At 39.0% G+C, this 19,055-nt stretch overlaps 1 pseudogene across 1 annotated transcript; it reads left to right on the forward strand.

Moving 5' to 3' along the window:
* Positions 1 to 5,302: 5,302 nt before the first annotated feature.
* Positions 5,303 to 18,485, forward strand: LOC309661539 (ubiquitin-conjugating enzyme E2 D3 pseudogene; annotated as a pseudogene). The gene is made up of 2 exons (XR_014268386.1): positions 5,303 to 8,760; positions 9,427 to 18,485. The product of XR_014268386.1 is annotated as a ubiquitin-conjugating enzyme E2 D3 pseudogene (transcript).
* Positions 18,486 to 19,055: the final 570 nt, after the last annotated feature.

The raw sequence follows: 19,055 nt of genomic DNA on the forward strand, positions 1-19,055 counted from the left end.
GAAATGAGACAAGCAAACACTGTCAAGTGGAGCAACTGGTATGCCGTCAGAAATCACACTGTGTTCCAGGAGAGAGGTTGGATGGCAAGGCATAATTTCTCCAAGTTCAGTGGGGATTTCCAAAAGCTAGGATGCAATGTTCTGCAGAGACAAAGGCTAACTCTGGAAAAAACAAAGGCAGCTAAGCCAAAGCCACACCTCACAGCATTAGGAAAACTTTTCTGTTGAAGACATTAAAACAAAAGGCCAGTTAAGGAAATGTCAGGAGGGACTAAGGATAATTTCAAGAGAGCTTTGGAATTAGTCTCACTTTTTCTTCTTTCTATTTCTATTAGAATTTGTGTCTAAAGCCAATAATGAAACACCTGTAAAAATAATGATATTAAGCACCTGATTTGTCTCATGAAACATGTGGAAACTCACTTTTGAACCCAAAATGATTCAAGGGAGCTGTCACTTTCTTTTTGTGATGCCTCACCCCAGGTCTTGTAGTGAGGTCTGGGAATTCAGCAATAAAATGTAGTAAAGAGCTTGTCCGGAAGGCTGAAGACAGAGTCTGAGGTCAGCCTCTGACTGCAACGGCCTGGGGCCCCTCTGTGTGCCTTAACCACATGGACACATGTTTTGTTGGCAAAACCAGACAAGGAAAATATAGTTCCATGAAACTGAAGCTCCAAAACAGCAGATGCCACACCCCTTCTCACAGAAAGCAGGAAGTGTATTGTGGGACAAAGAGGGATACTAGCTATGCATTGTTTATTTTTGGATTAGCAAATTATTTTCCATGACAAAATGCTCCAGGCATCTTTGCTGTATTAAAAACAAGTTGAATACAAATGTAAAATGAAATCTAACTATTTGCAGGAAGTATAAACTGCCTGAGGCAAACCCCCCTAAAAGCAGCTCTGAAGGTAGAACCTTGCTGGAGGTCATCAGAGGTCAGCATGAGGACCTGCTGACACCAATTCTTGTTTTATGCCGGAGAACAAGCCAATGTCTACACCAAGCTTGGTAAGCCTGTCAGGAGGCAACCCAGAACCATCTATATTGTGTTCATGCAGAGCCAAGCAGAGAAATGGACACTTAGGAGTGGGTTAGGTCTCTGGAAAGCTACATGTTCCCAGCTAAATGATGCTGAGGGGTGGTCAAGCTGAGGAGAAATGGAAGAAGGAGAGAACTAACATTTTTTGAGCACCTACTAAGTGACAGAGGCATGCTAGATACTTTACACATATGTGGCTGTGTCTGGTGAAGCAGAAGTTTTTTTTTTTTAACCTTATTTAGTAAGAAGGTATCAGATTATTTCTGTCTGGATAATGTCAAAAAGTCCCTTGGCAGTCCTTCTTTGTTCCCAAAATAATCACTTGAATGACCCTTCTTAATTACACAAATTTAGGTTTAGTAAGCCATTCCTGATAGATGATGAAGTGATAGGAACTTTGGTGATTTGCTTGGTACTCAGCTCTAATAGCTTGGAGGAGGGGGCTAAATTTGCAAAGTGGACTTAAGGAGTCTCCAAAGGGGAAGGTGTCCTTGGCCACTTGCCTTTTGAAATTCAGTGTTAGCAGAATTTCTCAAATGAATTAGGATGATTACAACTGAGGTCCACTGGTAGAAAATAAAATCTAATTACACATCCAGAAAGGAAGGGGTGTCTGGACGGGTGACAAGTTCCTCTGGATCCAGTCGTCTTGGCACAGATGTCACAGGGTAATACAGGACACAACAACTGAGTATGTGGATGTAACCAGAAGAGAAGTATCCTTGAGAGGCCAAGCTTGGGCGCCACCAAGTTGTGTGCAAGGATCTGGACCAGAAGGAGCATGGCAGCAGTGGGTGAGGACCCACTGGCCTCAGTAGTACCAATTTATTCAAAAGGTCCCAACCAAACAACAGCAGCTGAGACCAGGGCCTACCAGTGGACTGGTCGGGCTTTTCTGAGTTTCTCTCCATTTGGGGTTGAGAAGGAGCCTCCTTCGGAAGAGTAAGCACCTAGAGTTCTTAGTAAATTTGTAAAGGAGATTTTAAATAGGGGACCCCAAACATATTGACATGTAGAGATTCTAGTGATTAATTAGAAAATTTTAAAAGCCAAACTTACACCCCGTGCTAGCGAGGTGGATCATGAGATCCCACTGAATCTTCACATCCAAACTAAGAGGTATGTACTATCATTCCCCACTTCACAGATAAGGAAACAAAGGACTAGTGAGGCCTTTGTGATTTGTCCAAGGTTATTAAGCAAGTAAGTTGTAACCCTGGGATATTAAATCCCAGTCTAATTCTCAGCTTGTCCTCATTTCCCTGGAGCACAGCAAAGTGGAAACAATGAAAGTAGTTGGCAGCATGATCATGTTGAAAAGACTGGCAACACTTAGACATAGCTCAGGGATAAAACACCACTATTTGGCATAAAGATGGAGAAAGAAACCAATTAATCCCTAATCTCTAAATTTATCTCATATGCTCACAAGCTTAAAATGCACCTGAATATGTTTAACATATATGCACCTTAATTTTGAGATCCAGTTCTACAAACCACAGGAAATGCTTCATGTATTTCTATTCTCTGCAGATAGAATTAGAGGTTAAAGATATTCTTCAGGAAAACCAACTGAAAAGCCTGGCTTCTTCAGGTTGAGAATGTAAAGGCAGACGGGAAAGTGCCAAAAAGAAAGGTGATTAAATATGGCTAAGGAATTGTTTGCCAAACTCTGAGAATTAGCACAACAGGAAACTTCTAGAAGCTTGAAGAACTAAAAAATCCACCTCCTATACTGTGGTGGGAATGTAAATTGGTGCAGCCACTATGGAAAATAGTATGGAGGTTCCTCAAAAAACTAAAAATAGAGTTATCATATGATCCAGCAATCCCACACCTGGGCATATATCTGGACAAAACCATAATTTGAAAAGATACAGGCACCTTTGTGTTCATAGCAGTACTATTTACAATAGCCAAGACATGGAAACAACCTAAATGTCCACTGACAGATGAATGGATAAAGAAGATGTGGTACATATATACAATGGAATATTACTCAGCCATATAAAAAGAATGAAATAATGCCATTTGCAGCAACATGATGGCCCTAGAGATTACCATACTAAGTCAGTCAGAAAGAGAAAGACAAATACCATATGGTATCACATATGTGGAATCTAGAATATGACACAAGTGAGCTTACCTATGAAATAGAAATATAGATCAATGGAACAGGATAGAAAGTCCAGAGATAAACCCACGTACATATGGCCACCTAACCTATGACCAAGGAAGCAAGAATATACGATGGAAAAAAGACAGTCTCTTCAATAACTGGTGCTGGGAAAACAAGACAACTACATGTAAAAGAATGAAATTAGAACACTCCCTCACACCACACACAAAAATAAACTCAAAATGAATTAAAGACCTAAATGTAAGCCCAGATACTGTAAAACTCTTAGAGGAAAATATAGGAAGAACACTCTTTGACATAAATCGCAGCAAGATCTTTTTCGATCCACTGCCTAGAGTAATGAAAATAAAAACAAAAATAAACAAATGGGACCTAATGAAACTTTAAAGCTTTTGCACAGCAAAGGAAACCATAAACAAAACAAAAAGACAACCCTCAGAATGGGAGAAAATGTTTGCAAACGAAGCAACTGATGAATATCCCAAATATACAAACAGCTCATGCAGCTCAATATCAAAAAAACAAACAACCCAATCAAAAAATGGGTGGAAGACCTAAATAGACATTTCTCCAAAGAAGACATAGTGATGGCCAAGAGGCACATGAAAAGATGCTCAACATCACTAATTATTAGAGAAATGCAAATCAAAACTACAATGAAGTATCACCTTACACCGGTCAGAATGGCCATCATCAAAAATTCTACAATAAATGCTGGAAAGGGTGTGGAGAAAAGGGAACCCTCTTGCACTGTTGGTGGGAATGTAAATTGGTACAGCCACTATGGAGAACAGTACGGAGGTTCCTTAAAAAATTAAAAATAGAGCTACCATATGACCCAGCAATCCCACTCCTAGGCATATATCCAGAGAAAACCACAATTCAAAAGGATGCATGCACCCCGATGTTTATTGCAGTACTATTTACAATAGCCAGGACATGGAAGCAACCTAAATGTCCATCAACAGAGGAATGGATAAAGAAGATGTGGTACATATATACAATGGAATATTACTCAGCCTTAAAAAGGAACGAAATAGTGCCATTTGCAGAGATGTGGATGGACCTAGAGATTGTCATACAGAGTGAGATAAGTCAGAAAGAGAAAAATAGATATCATATAATATTGCTTACATGTGGAATCTAGAAAAATGGCAAAGATGAACTTATTTGCAAAGCAGAAGTAGAGTCACAGATGTAGAGAACAAACGAATGGTTACCAAGGGGGTAAGGGGGTGGGATGAATTGGGAGACTGGGACTGACATATATACACTGCTATGTATAAACTAGATAACTAATGAGAACAGTACAGCACAGGGAACTCTACTCAGTGCTCTGTGGTGACCTAAATGGGAAGGAAATATAAAAAAAGAGTGGGGGCTTTCCCTGGTGGCACAGTGGTTAAGAATTCTCCTGCCAATGCAGGGGACATGGGTTCGAGCCCTGGTCTGGGAAGATCCCACATGCTGCAGAGCAACTAAGCCCGTGTGCCACAACTACCGAGCCTGAGCTCTAGAGCCCACAAGCCACAACTACTGAAGCCCATGCACCACAACTACTGAAGCCCGTGTGCGTAGAGCCCATGCTCCGCAACAAGAGAAGCCACCGCAAGGAGAAGCCTGCGCACCACAACGAAGAGTAGCCCCCGCTCACCACAACTAGAGAAAGCCCGCGTGCAGCAACAAAGACCCAGCACAGCCAAAAATAAATTAATTAATTTAAAAAAAAGATCCTTTCCCAGAATTGAGGAAATGGCAGCCACATTAAAAAAAATAATAAAAAAATAAAATAAATTAAAAATAAATTTAAAGAGAGTGGATATATGTATACGTATGACTGATTCACTTTGCTGCACAGCAAGAAACTAACACAACATTGTAAAGCAACTATACTCCAATAAAGATTAATTTTTTAAAAAAACTAAAAATAGAGTTACCATATGATCCAGCAATCCCACTCCTGGGCATATATCTGGACAAAACCATAATTTGAAAAGATACAGGCACCCCTGTGTTCATAGTAGTACTATTTACAATAGCCAAGACATGGAAACAACCTAAATGTCCATTGACAAATGAACGGATAAAGAAGATGTGGTACATATATACGGTGGAATATTACTCAGCCATAAAAAAACAATGAAATAATGCCATTTGCAGCAACATGGATGGCCCTAGAGATTATCCTACTAATTAAAGTCAGTCAGAAAGAGTAAGACAAATACTATATGATATCACTTATATGTGAAATCTAAAATATGACACAAATGAACTTATCTATGAAACAGACCTACAGACATGGAGAACAGACTTTTGGTTGCCAAGGGGGAGGGGGAATGGGGGAGGGATGGATTGGGAGTTGGGATTAGTCTTACTATATAGCACAGGCAACTATATTCAATATCCTGTAATTAAACCATAATGGAAAAGAATATGAAAAAGAATATATATATTATATATATATAACTGAATCACTTTTCTGTACATCAGAGACCAACACAACATTGTAAATCAACTATAGTTTAATAAAATCAATTTGGGAGACTTCCCTGGTGGTCCAGTTAAGACTCCGTGCTTCCACTGCAGGGGGCATGGGTTCCATCCCTGGTTGGGGAATTAAGATCCCACATGCTGCGTGCAGCGCAGACAAAAAAATGAAATGAAATGAAAATAAATAAAATAAAATAAAAATCCTATAGGGAGTTCCCTGGTGGCCTAGTGGTTAGGATTCCAGGCCCGGGTTCAGTCCCTGGTCAGGGAACTGCGATCCCACAAGCCATGGTGCAGTGTGTCCAAAAAAAAGAATCCTACAGGTTCCAAAAGAGTTTAGGGAAACTCATGAGAGATAGATCCAAAACAAAAGAAAATAAGAAAATTATTTATTTAATCCAAATCATTTATTTAATCCAAAATTAAAATAAATTGGTGGTAAGGAAATAGACGGTTACATGACACAAGATAAAAAGCCTAATTCTATATTTTTAAAAAAATCAAACCTTGGGAAATCCCTCGTGGTCCAGTGGTTAGGACTCTGCCCAAGGCCCGGGTTCAATCCCTGGTTGGGGAACTAAGATCCCACAAGCTGCCGGGTGCAACCAAAAAAAACAAAAAAACCTTTTGATAGTATTGAAAAATACTCTCACCTCGTGTCACGTGCATGAGCACCATAGGGTCAGGGATGCAGCAGCTGTCAGGTGGGCGGGGAAGAGACTGAGGCCACAGCGTGAGGGACGCCCCAGCCCGTCTACGTCTATGTCTGGCAGAACCAGTGTGAGATAAAGAGGCAAACCTTCCCAGCAGCCCAGAAAATCAAGAGTTTGGGCTGGACCTTTGAGCACACACCAAGATAGTGAGGAGCCAGATGAAAAGCAGACGATGGTGCTGAAACGAATTAATAAGGAACTTAGCGATTTGGCCCATGACCCGCCGGCACAATGTTCTGCAGGTCCAGTTGGGGATGATGTTTCATTGACAAGTCACAATTATGGGACTTAATGACAACCCATATCAAGGTGGTGTATTCTTTTTGACAATTCATCTTCCTACAGACTACCCCTTCAAACCAGGTTGCATTTACCATAAGAATTTATCATCAAAATAGCAACAGGAATGGCTACATTTGTTTTGATATTCTAAGATCACAGTGGTCACCTGCTTTAACTATTTTTAAAGTTCTTTTATCCATTTGTTCACTGCTGGGTGATCCAAACCCAGATGACCCCCTAATACCAGAGACTGCATGGATCTATAAGACAGACAGATAAGTACAACAGAATATCTCAGGAATGGACTCAGAAGTATGCCATGTGATGCTGCCTTAAGGTCAGAATAACCCACATTATAGCTGGAACAAACTTGAAATTACTGTTCCTTTTTTGATTTTCTTATCCAGCTGCTCCCCTATCAGACCTTGTCTTTTTAAATTTTATTTTTTGTTTACCTCCCTCCATTCATTCACATGCTCATCTGAGAAGACTTAAGCTCTTCCAGCTTTGGACAATAACTGCTTTTAAAAACTGTAAAGTAGTTACAAGAGAACAGTTGCCCAAGATTCAAAATTTTTTAAAAAATGGAGCATGTATATTATATGGCCAAAGTCTTCACTCTAATTTGGTTACAAGACTAAAACCATTCCTCACAGCTCTAACATACTGAAGAAGCACTTGAGGGGGAGGGAGATGGATGCTCAGTTGTCACATCAAAGGACACAGCATTATTCTAGCAGCATCCATTCTTGTTTAAGCCTTCCACTGTTAGAGATTTGAGGTTACATGATATACTTTATGCTCATAACTGATGTGGCTAGAGGATTGGTATTGAATTGGTAGGATCAGCAGAACAGAAAATGTGTTGTATTTTATGCATGTCAATAAAGGAATGGCCTGTTCTTGTTCTACAGAGAATGGAAATTGGAAGTCAAACACCCTTGATATTCCAAAATGGGGCCTCAAACATCTTGTAATTTTCATTTAAATTGTTAGGTGGCTTGAAGCTATTAGTTAATCTATTTTCCAATAATATACTGTTTAATATAGCCCTGAATAAATGGTGCAAGTTGTCAATGGATGAGTGATCAACTAATAGCTCTGCTGGTAACTGATTTATTTTTCTTCATTAAAGTTGCACAAACTGATGAAAAAAAAAAATACTATCACCTCACAGAAAAAAAGAACCCAATACTTGAACAGAAAATTCACAAAACAGTTAACAAGGCTCGTAATCAACATCACTAATAATTTTTTAGATACTTTAAGATAACGTGTTTCCTATAAATAAGAATGAAACAATTTTAAGGTGAATATCACTTGTTAGTAAATAAGAGTTGAGTGAAAGAGACATTCTCATATGCTGCAGGTAGGAGTGAAAATTCACACAACCTTTCTGGAAAAAGTCTGGCAATATGCACTGATAACCTTGTCACTATAAGTCTAAGAAGCTGTCATAATAAATAAGCTGCAATACTTGCAAAAATTTTATTATTATTATAAATGTTCCTGTTTATAATAGCACTGTTATTTATAAGCACATTCTTATTTATAACAGCATTATTATTTATAAAAGCAGAAAACTGGGAACAACTTAAATGCCCAAAGTGAGTCTAATTTTAAGTAAATTATGGTACCATGAGATATGGGAGTTCTTTAAAATGTAAACATGTTAACAGTGAGAAATGCTTATGTTAGAAGGTTAAGCAAAAGAAATCAAGATCAAATGGCATAGATAGACTGCTCCCAGCCATGTTAAAATAGCCCAGGAAGAGACCAAATCGAAAGGCTCCAAAGTTCTCATAGTGACTGCTTCTGTATGTAGGACTATGGATGATTTTTTTTTTCCTTCTTTATATGTTTCGTACTGTCTTTGAAATGGCTATCAATGACTATTTTTGTAATCAAGAAAAGGGGAACTGAAAAAAAAAGGAGTAAAGATAGAGTAAGTTGTGGTTATTTCAAGCAGCTCCCTAAAAGTTGTTAACAACCTCCTGATGACTCCAGGAGGAGCCAGACTGTTGAGATGATTCACCCATTGTCTTTGTTCATAGGTTCCTATAAGAAAGGCTAACAAATACCGAAGCTTCCAGGTAAGAGATACCTGCAGAAAGTGGAATGCATGGGCATGGGAAGGACTAGAGATGGGCTGAGTAGGACCTAGAGAAGGGTAGTAATGGGCTCACAAAGGGGTTATCCTGAAACAGCATGTGCTCCACCTTCAGGATAAAATAGCCAGAAGGGAAAATGAAGCAGCTCATCAACAAAACCAGCTGGAAAGACCTGTTTACCCTGCACTGGTGCCTTGCTATTTATAATAGTACTTGCAGTCCTTTTCCCAGGACCTTTTCTGGCCTTAGCTCATCCGATCAGATGTAGTTAAGATTATAGCCATAAATTCTCATAGCCTGTCTAAATCCTAGAATTATGAGAACATCCACAAATTGTAACAAGTGTGATCACGGGGTTTGTTAGCCATGAAAGCAAACAACTGATTCTGATTTTCTGTGATAATAACAGTAACAACAACTACCATTTACTGAGTTCTTCCTAAAAGTGCCAGGCCTTGTGATAGTTCCCTTATATATGAAGGGTAACAGAATCTGCCACCCTAAAATATGCCACTTTGGCATAAGGATTATTTTGAGCCAAAGGCAATTAAGAAGAAGCAGATACAAGAAGAGTTCCTTACCCTCCCCCTATTTGCCTAAAAGCAGGACATAAATATGTAAAAGTGTCTCCTCTCCCCTCTCTACCAGGAAGGACAGCAGTTAATCACTGGAGACAACTCTAGACTGGTTTCCCCATATATTTGCCTTCTCACCCCTAGAAACTCAAAGTCCTTTTCCTTTGTCTTGTCATGTCTTTAAAAATGTGTTGCTCTGGACTTCCCTGGTGGCACAGTGGTTAAGAATCCGCCTGCCAATGCAGGGGACACAGGTTCGAGCCCTGGTCCGGGAAGATCCCACATGCCGCGGAGCAACTAAGCCCATGTGCCACAACTACTGAGACTGCACTCTAGACCCTGCGAGCCACAACTACTGAAGCCCACGCGCCTAGAGCCCATGCTCCGCAACAAGAGAAGCCAGCGCAATAAGCCCGCGCACCACAACGAAGAGTAGCCCCCCCTCGCTGCAACTAGAGAAAGCCCGCGAGCAGCAACGAAGACCCAATGCAGCCAAAAATTAATTAATTAATTATTTTTTTAAATGTACTGTTCTTTTAAGATGGTATATAAGGTGAAGTTCTAACCACCTCTTTGAGTCACTCATTTCTGAGTGCTCCCATGTATATGTGTGACGCATATGTTAATAAACTTGTTTTTCTCTTATTAATCTGTCTGTAGTCTAACTTACAAGGTCCCAGCTGGAGAACCCAAGACGGAGAGAGAAAAAGATTTTTTTCTCCCCTACACATATTTAATCCGTCCAACAACCCTGTCATGCAGGTACCATTATTACCCTCATTTACCTGTGAATGTTGAGAGGCTTATAGAGGTTAAACAACCTGCCATGGGCTAAGCTAGTAAATGACAAGGCAAGATGATGGGAATCAACTCCAGGGCTCATACTATATATGAAAAATAAATAAAATAATAAAAGTTCATAAGTTTCCCTTGTATAAAATATTATTCTTGCTACTCAAACTAAATATCACATCCTGGTCGCTATTATTCACCTTCCTAAACCCCTAACTCATGTGCTTTATCAGGTGCTGAATACAGGTGCACAGTAAACATGTGTTAACTGACATTATGAAAGAATAATATCCATGCTAAAAAGGTAATATCCTAATTTACATGTCTGAATAACTCTTTTATTTTGAAGTAATTACCTGATTCAAACATTCATGATCTTAAATACAAAGAATATTTCCCAGCATTCACTGTGGGTTATAAGCTACTTTATAGTGGCCTCTCTAAAAAAATACATAAGCAAAATAGATCCTTGACCTCAACAATCAACTACCAAAAATGGGTGGAACCAGGCAAGTCAGACATTTTACAGTCATGATGAAAGTGGCCATTTATCCCTTCTTTATATACTTTCAACAGAGGTTAAACTCCAAAGCTATGGCTATTTTTTCTCTACTCTCAATTCCTAGGCCAGGAGGTCACGTACCTACTACAATAGCCAAAATTAATCAAAATAAAGAGTGCTACTGAGCTCAGGTATTTCATAAGAAAATTAGGGATCAATCTCAAGCATCTGGTACAAATTTCTAGGTTTTTGATCTGACCATTTCTAGCTACTATGCCTGGGACATTTAAGTGCTCAACAAATATCAGCTATTGTGTTGTTATTATTAGTTATTATTATTAATAACACCTGTTACATATAACCCAAAAAAATAACTATGTCAGTATCAAAAAATAAATAAAATCTTCTTTGCTCCTGCTTCCAATTTTCTGATTTGCTTTTCAAAGACTTTTGTTAGTAAAATTTAGTAATTTCTTTCAAATGCTAAAGAGTCATGCAATTCCATAATGAAAGGAGATCACCATTATAAAACAGTCCTCCTCTTCTCTTGAAGGAAATGAAGTCAGCTATTTCCACTATGTATGTAAAGTAATTTTGATACTGTTAAACTGCAGTGATCAAGTTCTGACAGTTACTCTCGTGGGAACACCCAAGGTCTGATGCAGCAGAGCTCCTGGGAAAGGAGGTGGTGCAGGTAATGAAGCCCAGGAAATGTTTGGTCATTTGTTAGGTTCAGGTCATTCTTTTCTTAGCTGCTCTACATAAGTGGTGAGAAAAGAAACTAAGTTCCAACAGGAAATATCCATATGGTGAGCAATCACTAAAACAATGAGAGAGAGAGTTTGTTTTTGGCATTTGGAAGAAGTTACTTTGACAGAGTTGATTCAATGTAGGAAAAATGACACCTACACTTGCAGTGCATGAAGGAGGTTACACCTACATTCCAATACTGTGAAAGTCTCAAAGTGAAAAACAAGTCTTTAGAGTGGAGGTAGATGCTTTGAAGAGAAGGAGAGGGATTGAAACTAAAAGGAGCACATGAATGGAGGGTAGGAGCCTATCAGTAGAAAATTCCAAAATAGACTGAGATGCCTGGTACATTGGCAACTTTTTCCTTCTCTAGGGATCAATTAAGGCTAATAGATTATGCCCATAATTATAAATAAAGTAAGCCAAGGTCACTAGGTTCTTTTCATAGGTTATATCTGTTCTGAGGGACAATGAAAACATCTCTAAGCCTCCCTGTCAATGCCTTTATTGTCTTGTTTCCTACCCCTTTAACTCCCAAATGAAGCAAAAGAAAATTATAATTGGATTTCACCTTGGGCTCCGTAATGGTGGATTGGTGGCTCAGTGAAGTCTGAATAGATTCAGCAACTCCTCTGCTGTCTGCCCCCAAATACCAAGGAAGGAATGGTAGCTTCGTGACCTAAGACCATCTATCTGCAAGATGGTCTTGTATGTAGTTATCTTGTTCTCTCTCCATCATGGTATAACAATTGTGTTAGAGTTAATGGCATATTATTTAGCTATTGGTTGCAAGATCCAGACTAAAGACAAGGACTGTGTATCACCCTGAAATCCTGGACTTGGAACTGATGCAGTAGCTGGATATGATTTTGAGGAATAAGTGAGTGGGTTTATATATGGAAAGAGGGTGTGAATGAATATGAGTAGTCAAAAAGGTACTGGAGACATCTATTCACTGCTGCCCAGCATTCATTCTCCTCCTGCCATGGTAAAATAGCATGGCATTTCTTTTGGGGAAATACCCCACCTCATGATTCTCAGCCATGCAGTTTGACCCAAACTTCCGTTTCAGCAATGTATCCCGAGTAGCTTAAACCGATCAGCTAAATCAGGGTTTCAGCCTTGGAACTATTGACATGTTATGAGCTCTATGTTATGAGCGGCTGTCCCGTGTATTGTAGAATATTTAGCAGTATCGCTGGGCTCCACCCACTAGATGCCTTTACAATACCCTACAGTTAAGATAACCAAAAATATTTCTAGGCATTGCCAAATGTCCCCTGAGGGGGAGAGGGAGGAGGGAAAAAATCACCCCTCATAGAGAACCACTGAGCTAAACTCACCCCTCATTTTACTAATCAGAGTTCTTGATTTCAAAAAATTAATAACAGGTATACCTGATTTAGTATTTATTATACATGAGGAATTGCTCAAATAATCCTCAGCAGCTCCATGAGATTGTGTACTAGTCAGGGTAAAGATAAGATTTATATAACAAAGAGATCCCAAAATGCAATGGCTTAGAGAACAAAGACATTTCTCTCATATTCAATGGTCTTGATGTAAGTAGCACATGTTGGTGGAATTCTACAGTCATTTAAGGACCCAAGCCCCTTCCATTTTGTTGTCTATTTGGTCTACATGATCATTGTCTACATGGCCAAAGCTGGATGACCACCACATCAGGGTTCCACCCACCAAGAAAAGGAAAAGGTAATGGAGGAAGTATACACAATGCCTTTCAAGGTTCAGATTTGAAAGTGGTACACATTACTGTCATACATTCCATTGGCAAGAACTTAGCTGCATCCCCACACTTAATTATAAGTCAACCAGCAAATATGGCCTTGCTGCACTGTCATGTTCTCAGCTACAACACAACAGTGGATTGAATGTTTGTGTTCCCCAAAATTCATGTTGAAGCCCTAATCCTCACTGTGATATTATTTGGAGGTAGGGCCTTTGGGAGGTATTTAGGTCATGATGGTGGAGCCCTCATGAATGAGATTAGTACCCTTATGAGAAACAGGAGAGATGATCTCTTTCTCTATCATGTGAGGACAGAGCAAAAGGTGACCATCTGTAAACCAGGAAATGGGCACTCAGTAAGAATCTGACAATGCTGGCATCCTGATCTTGGACTTCCAGCTTCCAGAACTGTGAGAAATAAACGTTCGTTGTTTAAGCCACCCAGTCTTTGGTATTCTGTTATAGCAGCTTGAACTGACTTTAAAAATACCCTAGCTTTGAAAGAAGGGGAAATAATTTTGGTGGAAAACTAGCAGTCTCTACATATTACCATGTTACAAATGAGGAAAGCAAGGTACGGAGCTAAGGTAACTTGACCAATGCCATATGGCTGGCAAGTGGCCCTGGAACACAAGCAGCTAATTCCAGAGCCCATGATCTTAAACACTATATCACTACTTTTCAAATCTCTGAATGATAACCTAAAATAAGAAAAGCACTTTACTTAGCAACTTAGTACACATATCTGTACATGTTTACATGTGTGTATGTTTCATGAAACAATCCCTACCCTTACCACAGTCAATGAACACTAATGTTTCTATTCGATTCTATACTATTTCATTTTTTACACTTTGGTCATACCCACTAAATTGATTTCATAACCCTCCAATGTACTGTGACTAACAGTATGAAAACAGTACACTACACTCAATTCTAGTAGGAGAATTAGAATTTGTTGGAAGGCTATTGGAGAGCTCACGGTATGAACTGTATGAATAAGAAGGCTAGAAAATAAGATTCAGAAAACAGGTAGGTCCAGGGACTTGAGGAAACCCAGAATCACACCTAAAATCTTGTCATGGGAAGGGTCTGTTAAGATGCACCTGACACCACTGTTGATGTTACTTCCACCTCTGCCTCTGGACACAGGATGCCTGACACTGTCTCTGAAATCAATGCCAAACCAGCCTGGCTTCTGTGTCTCTCTCACTCCAGATTCAATATCCCAGAAGGAAGCATCCAGTTGGCATAGTTTGGCCACATGCTTATGCCCAGGCTCTTGGGATCGGGTAGAGCAAGAACCTGGCTTTTCAGCTCACAAAACCACAGAAATAAGGTTAGATTCTGGGCAGCCCAAAAATGAACAAACAAAAAGGCAAATGTCCAATATACTCATAAACCACTAGAATAAGCATATATTGGTACAGCCACTTGGAGAGCAATTTGGCATTATGTTGTAGAACTAAAGCATGTATCCTATGATGCAGAAATTCCATTTCTAGGCATAGAGTCTGGATTGAAATTCCCACACAATGTGCATAAAGAGATATGTTTAAGTATGTTCACTGAAGCATTATCTATAATAATGAAAACTGGAAACAAGCTAAAGGTTTATCATTTTAAAAATGGACAAGACTGGGTCTTGCTCATCTTTAAATCCTAGCACCAAGCACTGCTGACAGATTATCAGAATCAAATAAATATTTATTGAAATGAACAACAGTTGAATGAACTGCCAATCAGAAATTATCCAGTGAGTGATATGCAGGGCTGGACCAAAATATTCACAGATCCTTTAGAAGAAAGCATCATGTGGTGCAAAAAAGTGTGGGTTTTAGGTTATGAAAAAGCTTGGTATGACACCAAGTTCTGCTTGTGCAACCTAGGACAAGGTGCTTAACCCCTGGGCCTCAATTTCCTTGTCCATAAATGAGAGGATTAATGGGATAAGGGATCCTGGATATGTAGTGCAGGGCTTCCCAACCATTGGGTGCAATGCTGCACTGTGACTAAATGATGCTCATGGCAAGGAGGTGATCCCTCAGCCTTTGGGTTGCCTAGAGCCCCTGGGCCAGTCACCTCTGGCCTTGAGCAACCTCATTCATCCTTTACTCCAGGATAAAATATTATAAGTTTCTACATGTGCCATGACATGAAAACTGTTCAGAAGCACTAGCACTTTGCAGTCCCCGGCTCATAGAATATATTCAGTGAATGTTGGTTCGCACCACTTTCTGATGGAATGTGAGGCTCTCTCAGGATTTATTATCTACCAGAGTCATATGAGATCTAAAATGATGTGGGTCTTGCCAGATCTCCTGGAAGTGGCTCTCCTAAAAATCACAAAGGATTTAAGAATGGTCTCAATATGTTCTTCATACAGAAGACCACCTGGGAACTGTCCAAATATACAGAATAAAAGTCATGGGGTCTAGGGTGAGCCAAATGAAGGAAGGCAAAGAAATGTCCTTCAATCTTACCTCCTAAATTTCACCTTGACTCAGACCATCTTTTTTCCTACTCTGTCTCAAGAAGATCTTATCTGTCTTGTATGTTATCACATATAAAGGTGCTGAGAAGGAACACTTTTCTATTCTGGGTGTTTCCTTCCATGTAAAGAGGGTTCCAACAGTATTATACTCCTGGCCTCTTTCTGCCCCCTATTCACTCCACCCCAAGGGAAGAGGAGCTAACTGATAAGTTTGGAGGGAGAAAGTGGGCACATGTGGCCCAACTTCTTCATTCTTTCTTCCCCTTGGAAGTTAAATCCTAGAGAAACCATATGTTCTTAACTCGGCACACAGTACGCTTATTGGAAATCACCCTGCTGCCCAGAAGGCCTGCTGTGGCCCAGGGCTGCCAGTAATGAAATGAAGAAATCTGTCTCATTCCAAATTCCTACTTGCCCCATACCAGCCATATTCTCTGATATGAGCTTTCTCAATAGGTCATACAGGCAGCCAGGCCAAACTGGACCAAGCAGATGGCTTAACAGCACAGGTTTCTGGAAAAGGTTGGACTTTGAATTCACACAGACCTAAAATCACATCTCAGTTCCACTCCTTGAAAAGCTGTGTCACCTTGGGGAAGTTACATATCCTTCATCTAGCTCCCTGATTCCTTCAAAACTAAAATAGGGATTTGAAAATGGGCCAGTTAAACATACACCTACTATACAACCCAGCCATTCCTCTCCTTGAAGTATCCACCCAAGAGAAATTAAAACATATGTCCATACAATGCTCAGAGCAGCTTCATTTGTAAGCACTCAACTGGAAACAACACACATCTTTATCAATGAGTTCATGGATAAACAAAGTGGTATATTCATACAATAGAATACCACTCAGCAATAAAAAGGAACATATACGCAACAACATGGATAACTCTTAAAATAATTATGCTGAGCAAAAGAAGCCAGACTAAAAAAAAAAAAGTACGTATTGTATTATTGCATTTATATAAAATTTTCAAAATTACAAATCAATCTATAATCTATAGTATCAGGAAGCAGCTAGATCAGTGGTTCCCTGGGGGAGGCTGGGGATGGGAGAAGAGCAATGAGAAAGGATGAATTAAGAGGGGTACAAGGAAACTCTTGAGGGGATAGATATGTTCATTATCTTAATTGTTATGATGATCCTACAGGTGTGAAAGCTCATCAAATTGTACTTTAAATATGTGCAGTTTATGGTATAGCCAATGACACCCCAATAAAACTGAGGGAAAAATGTGTGTCAAAGCATATATAGGGAAGAAACAGCAAGAATCAAATCCCCTGATCACTCTTCAAAAGTGGCACATTTTCAATCAGCTATACTTCAGTAAAAATAAATGTTTTTTTTTTAATCAAAAAACTTCCGGCCAGGCTCACCAAGAAGAAAAGAGAGAGGACCCAAACAAATAAAATAAGAAATAAAAGGTGAGAAATAACAAGCAATACCACAGAAATATAAAAAATCATAAGAAAATACTATGAACAGTTATATGTCAACAAAATGGACAACCAAGAAGAAATGGACAGGTTTCTAGAAACATACAGCCCACCAAAACTGAATCAAGAAGAAATAGATAATCTGAACACACCAATCAATCACTAGAAGTGATATAGAATCTGCAATTTTAAAACTCCCTACAAACAAAAGCCCAGGACCAGATGGTTTCACAGGCAAATTCTACCAAACATACAGAGAAGAACTTACACCTATCCTTCTCAAACTCTTCCAAAAGATTGAAGAGGAGGGAGCACTCCCAAAGTCATTCTATGAAGCTATCATCACCCTAATACTAAAACCAGACAAAGACACTACCAAAAAAGAAAAGTACAGGCCAATATCTTTGATGAATATAAATGCAAAAATCCTCAACAAAATATTAGCAAACATGAGGACATGGGGAAGGGTAAGCTGGGACAAAGTGAGAGAGTGGCATGTACATATATACACTACCAAATGTAAAATCGATAGCTAGTGGGAAGCAGCCACATAGCACAGGGAGATCAGCTCAGTGCTTTGTGACCACCTAGAGGGGCGGGATAGGGAGGGTGGGAGGGAGGGAGACGCAAGAGGGAAGAGAATGGGGATATATGTATATGTATAGCTGATTCACTTTGTTATAAAGCAGAAGCTAACACACCACTGTAAAGCAATTATACTCCAATAAAGATGTTAAAAAATAAAAAATTTAAAAAATTAGCAAACAGAATCCAACCACACATAAAAAGGATCATACATCATGATCAAGTTGGATTCATTGCAGGGTCACAAGGATGGTTCAAAGTATGCAAATCAATCAATGTGATACACCACATCAACAAAAGAAAAGACAAAAACCACATGATTGTCTCAATAGATGTAGAAAAAGCTTTTGAAAAAATTCAGAATCCATTCATAATAAAAACTCTCACCAAAGTGGGTACAGCAGGAACATATCTCAACAAAATAAAAATCATTTATGACAAACCAACAGCCAACATAATACTCAAGGGTGAAAAGCTGAAAGCCTTCCCACTAAATTCTGGAACAAGACAAGGATGCCCACTCTCACCACTTCTATTCAACATAACATTGGAAGTCCTAGTCACAGTTATCAGATAAGAAAAAGAAATAAAAGGTATCTGAGTTGGAAGAGAAGAGGTAAAACTGTCATTATATGCAGATGACATGATACTCTATTTAGAAAACCCTAATGACTCCACACAAAAATTATTAGAACTGATAAATGAATTCAGAAAGGTAGCAGGATACAAAATTAATATACAAAAATCTGTTGCATTTCTTTACACTAACAATGAAATATCAGAAAGAGAAAGTTTAAAAAATTCTATTTAAAACTCACATCAAAAAAAATAAAATACCTAAGAATAAATGTAACCAAGGAGTTGAAAGATTTATATGCTGAGAATTATAAAACACTGATAAGTGAAACTGAAGATGATTCAAAGACATAGAAAGATATCCCATGCTCTTGGATTGGAAGAATTAACATTGTTAAAATGGCCATACTATTTGGCAATATTTTCTTAGATCAGTCTCCCAAAGCAAAAGAAATAAAAGAAAAAATAAACAAATGGGACCTAATCAAACTTATAAGCTTTTGCACAGCAAAGGAAACCATAAACAAAACAAAAAGACAACCTATGGATTGGGAGAAAAAATTTGCAAACAGTGTGACCAACAATGGACTAACTTCCAAAATATACAAACAGCTCATACAGCTGAATATCAAAAACAAAACAACAACAACAAAAAACAAACAAACGACCCAATCAAAAAAATGGGCAGAAGACCGAAACAGACATTTCTCCAAAGAAGACATACAGATGGCCAACAGGCACATGAAAAGATGCTCAACATCACTAATTATTAGAGAAATGCAAACCAAAACTACAGTGAGGTATCACCATC

Source organism: Balaenoptera physalus (assembly GCF_965194825.1).
Source record: "Balaenoptera physalus genome assembly, chromosome: 5".
Taxonomy (NCBI): Eukaryota; Metazoa; Chordata; class Mammalia; order Artiodactyla; family Balaenopteridae; genus Balaenoptera; species Balaenoptera physalus.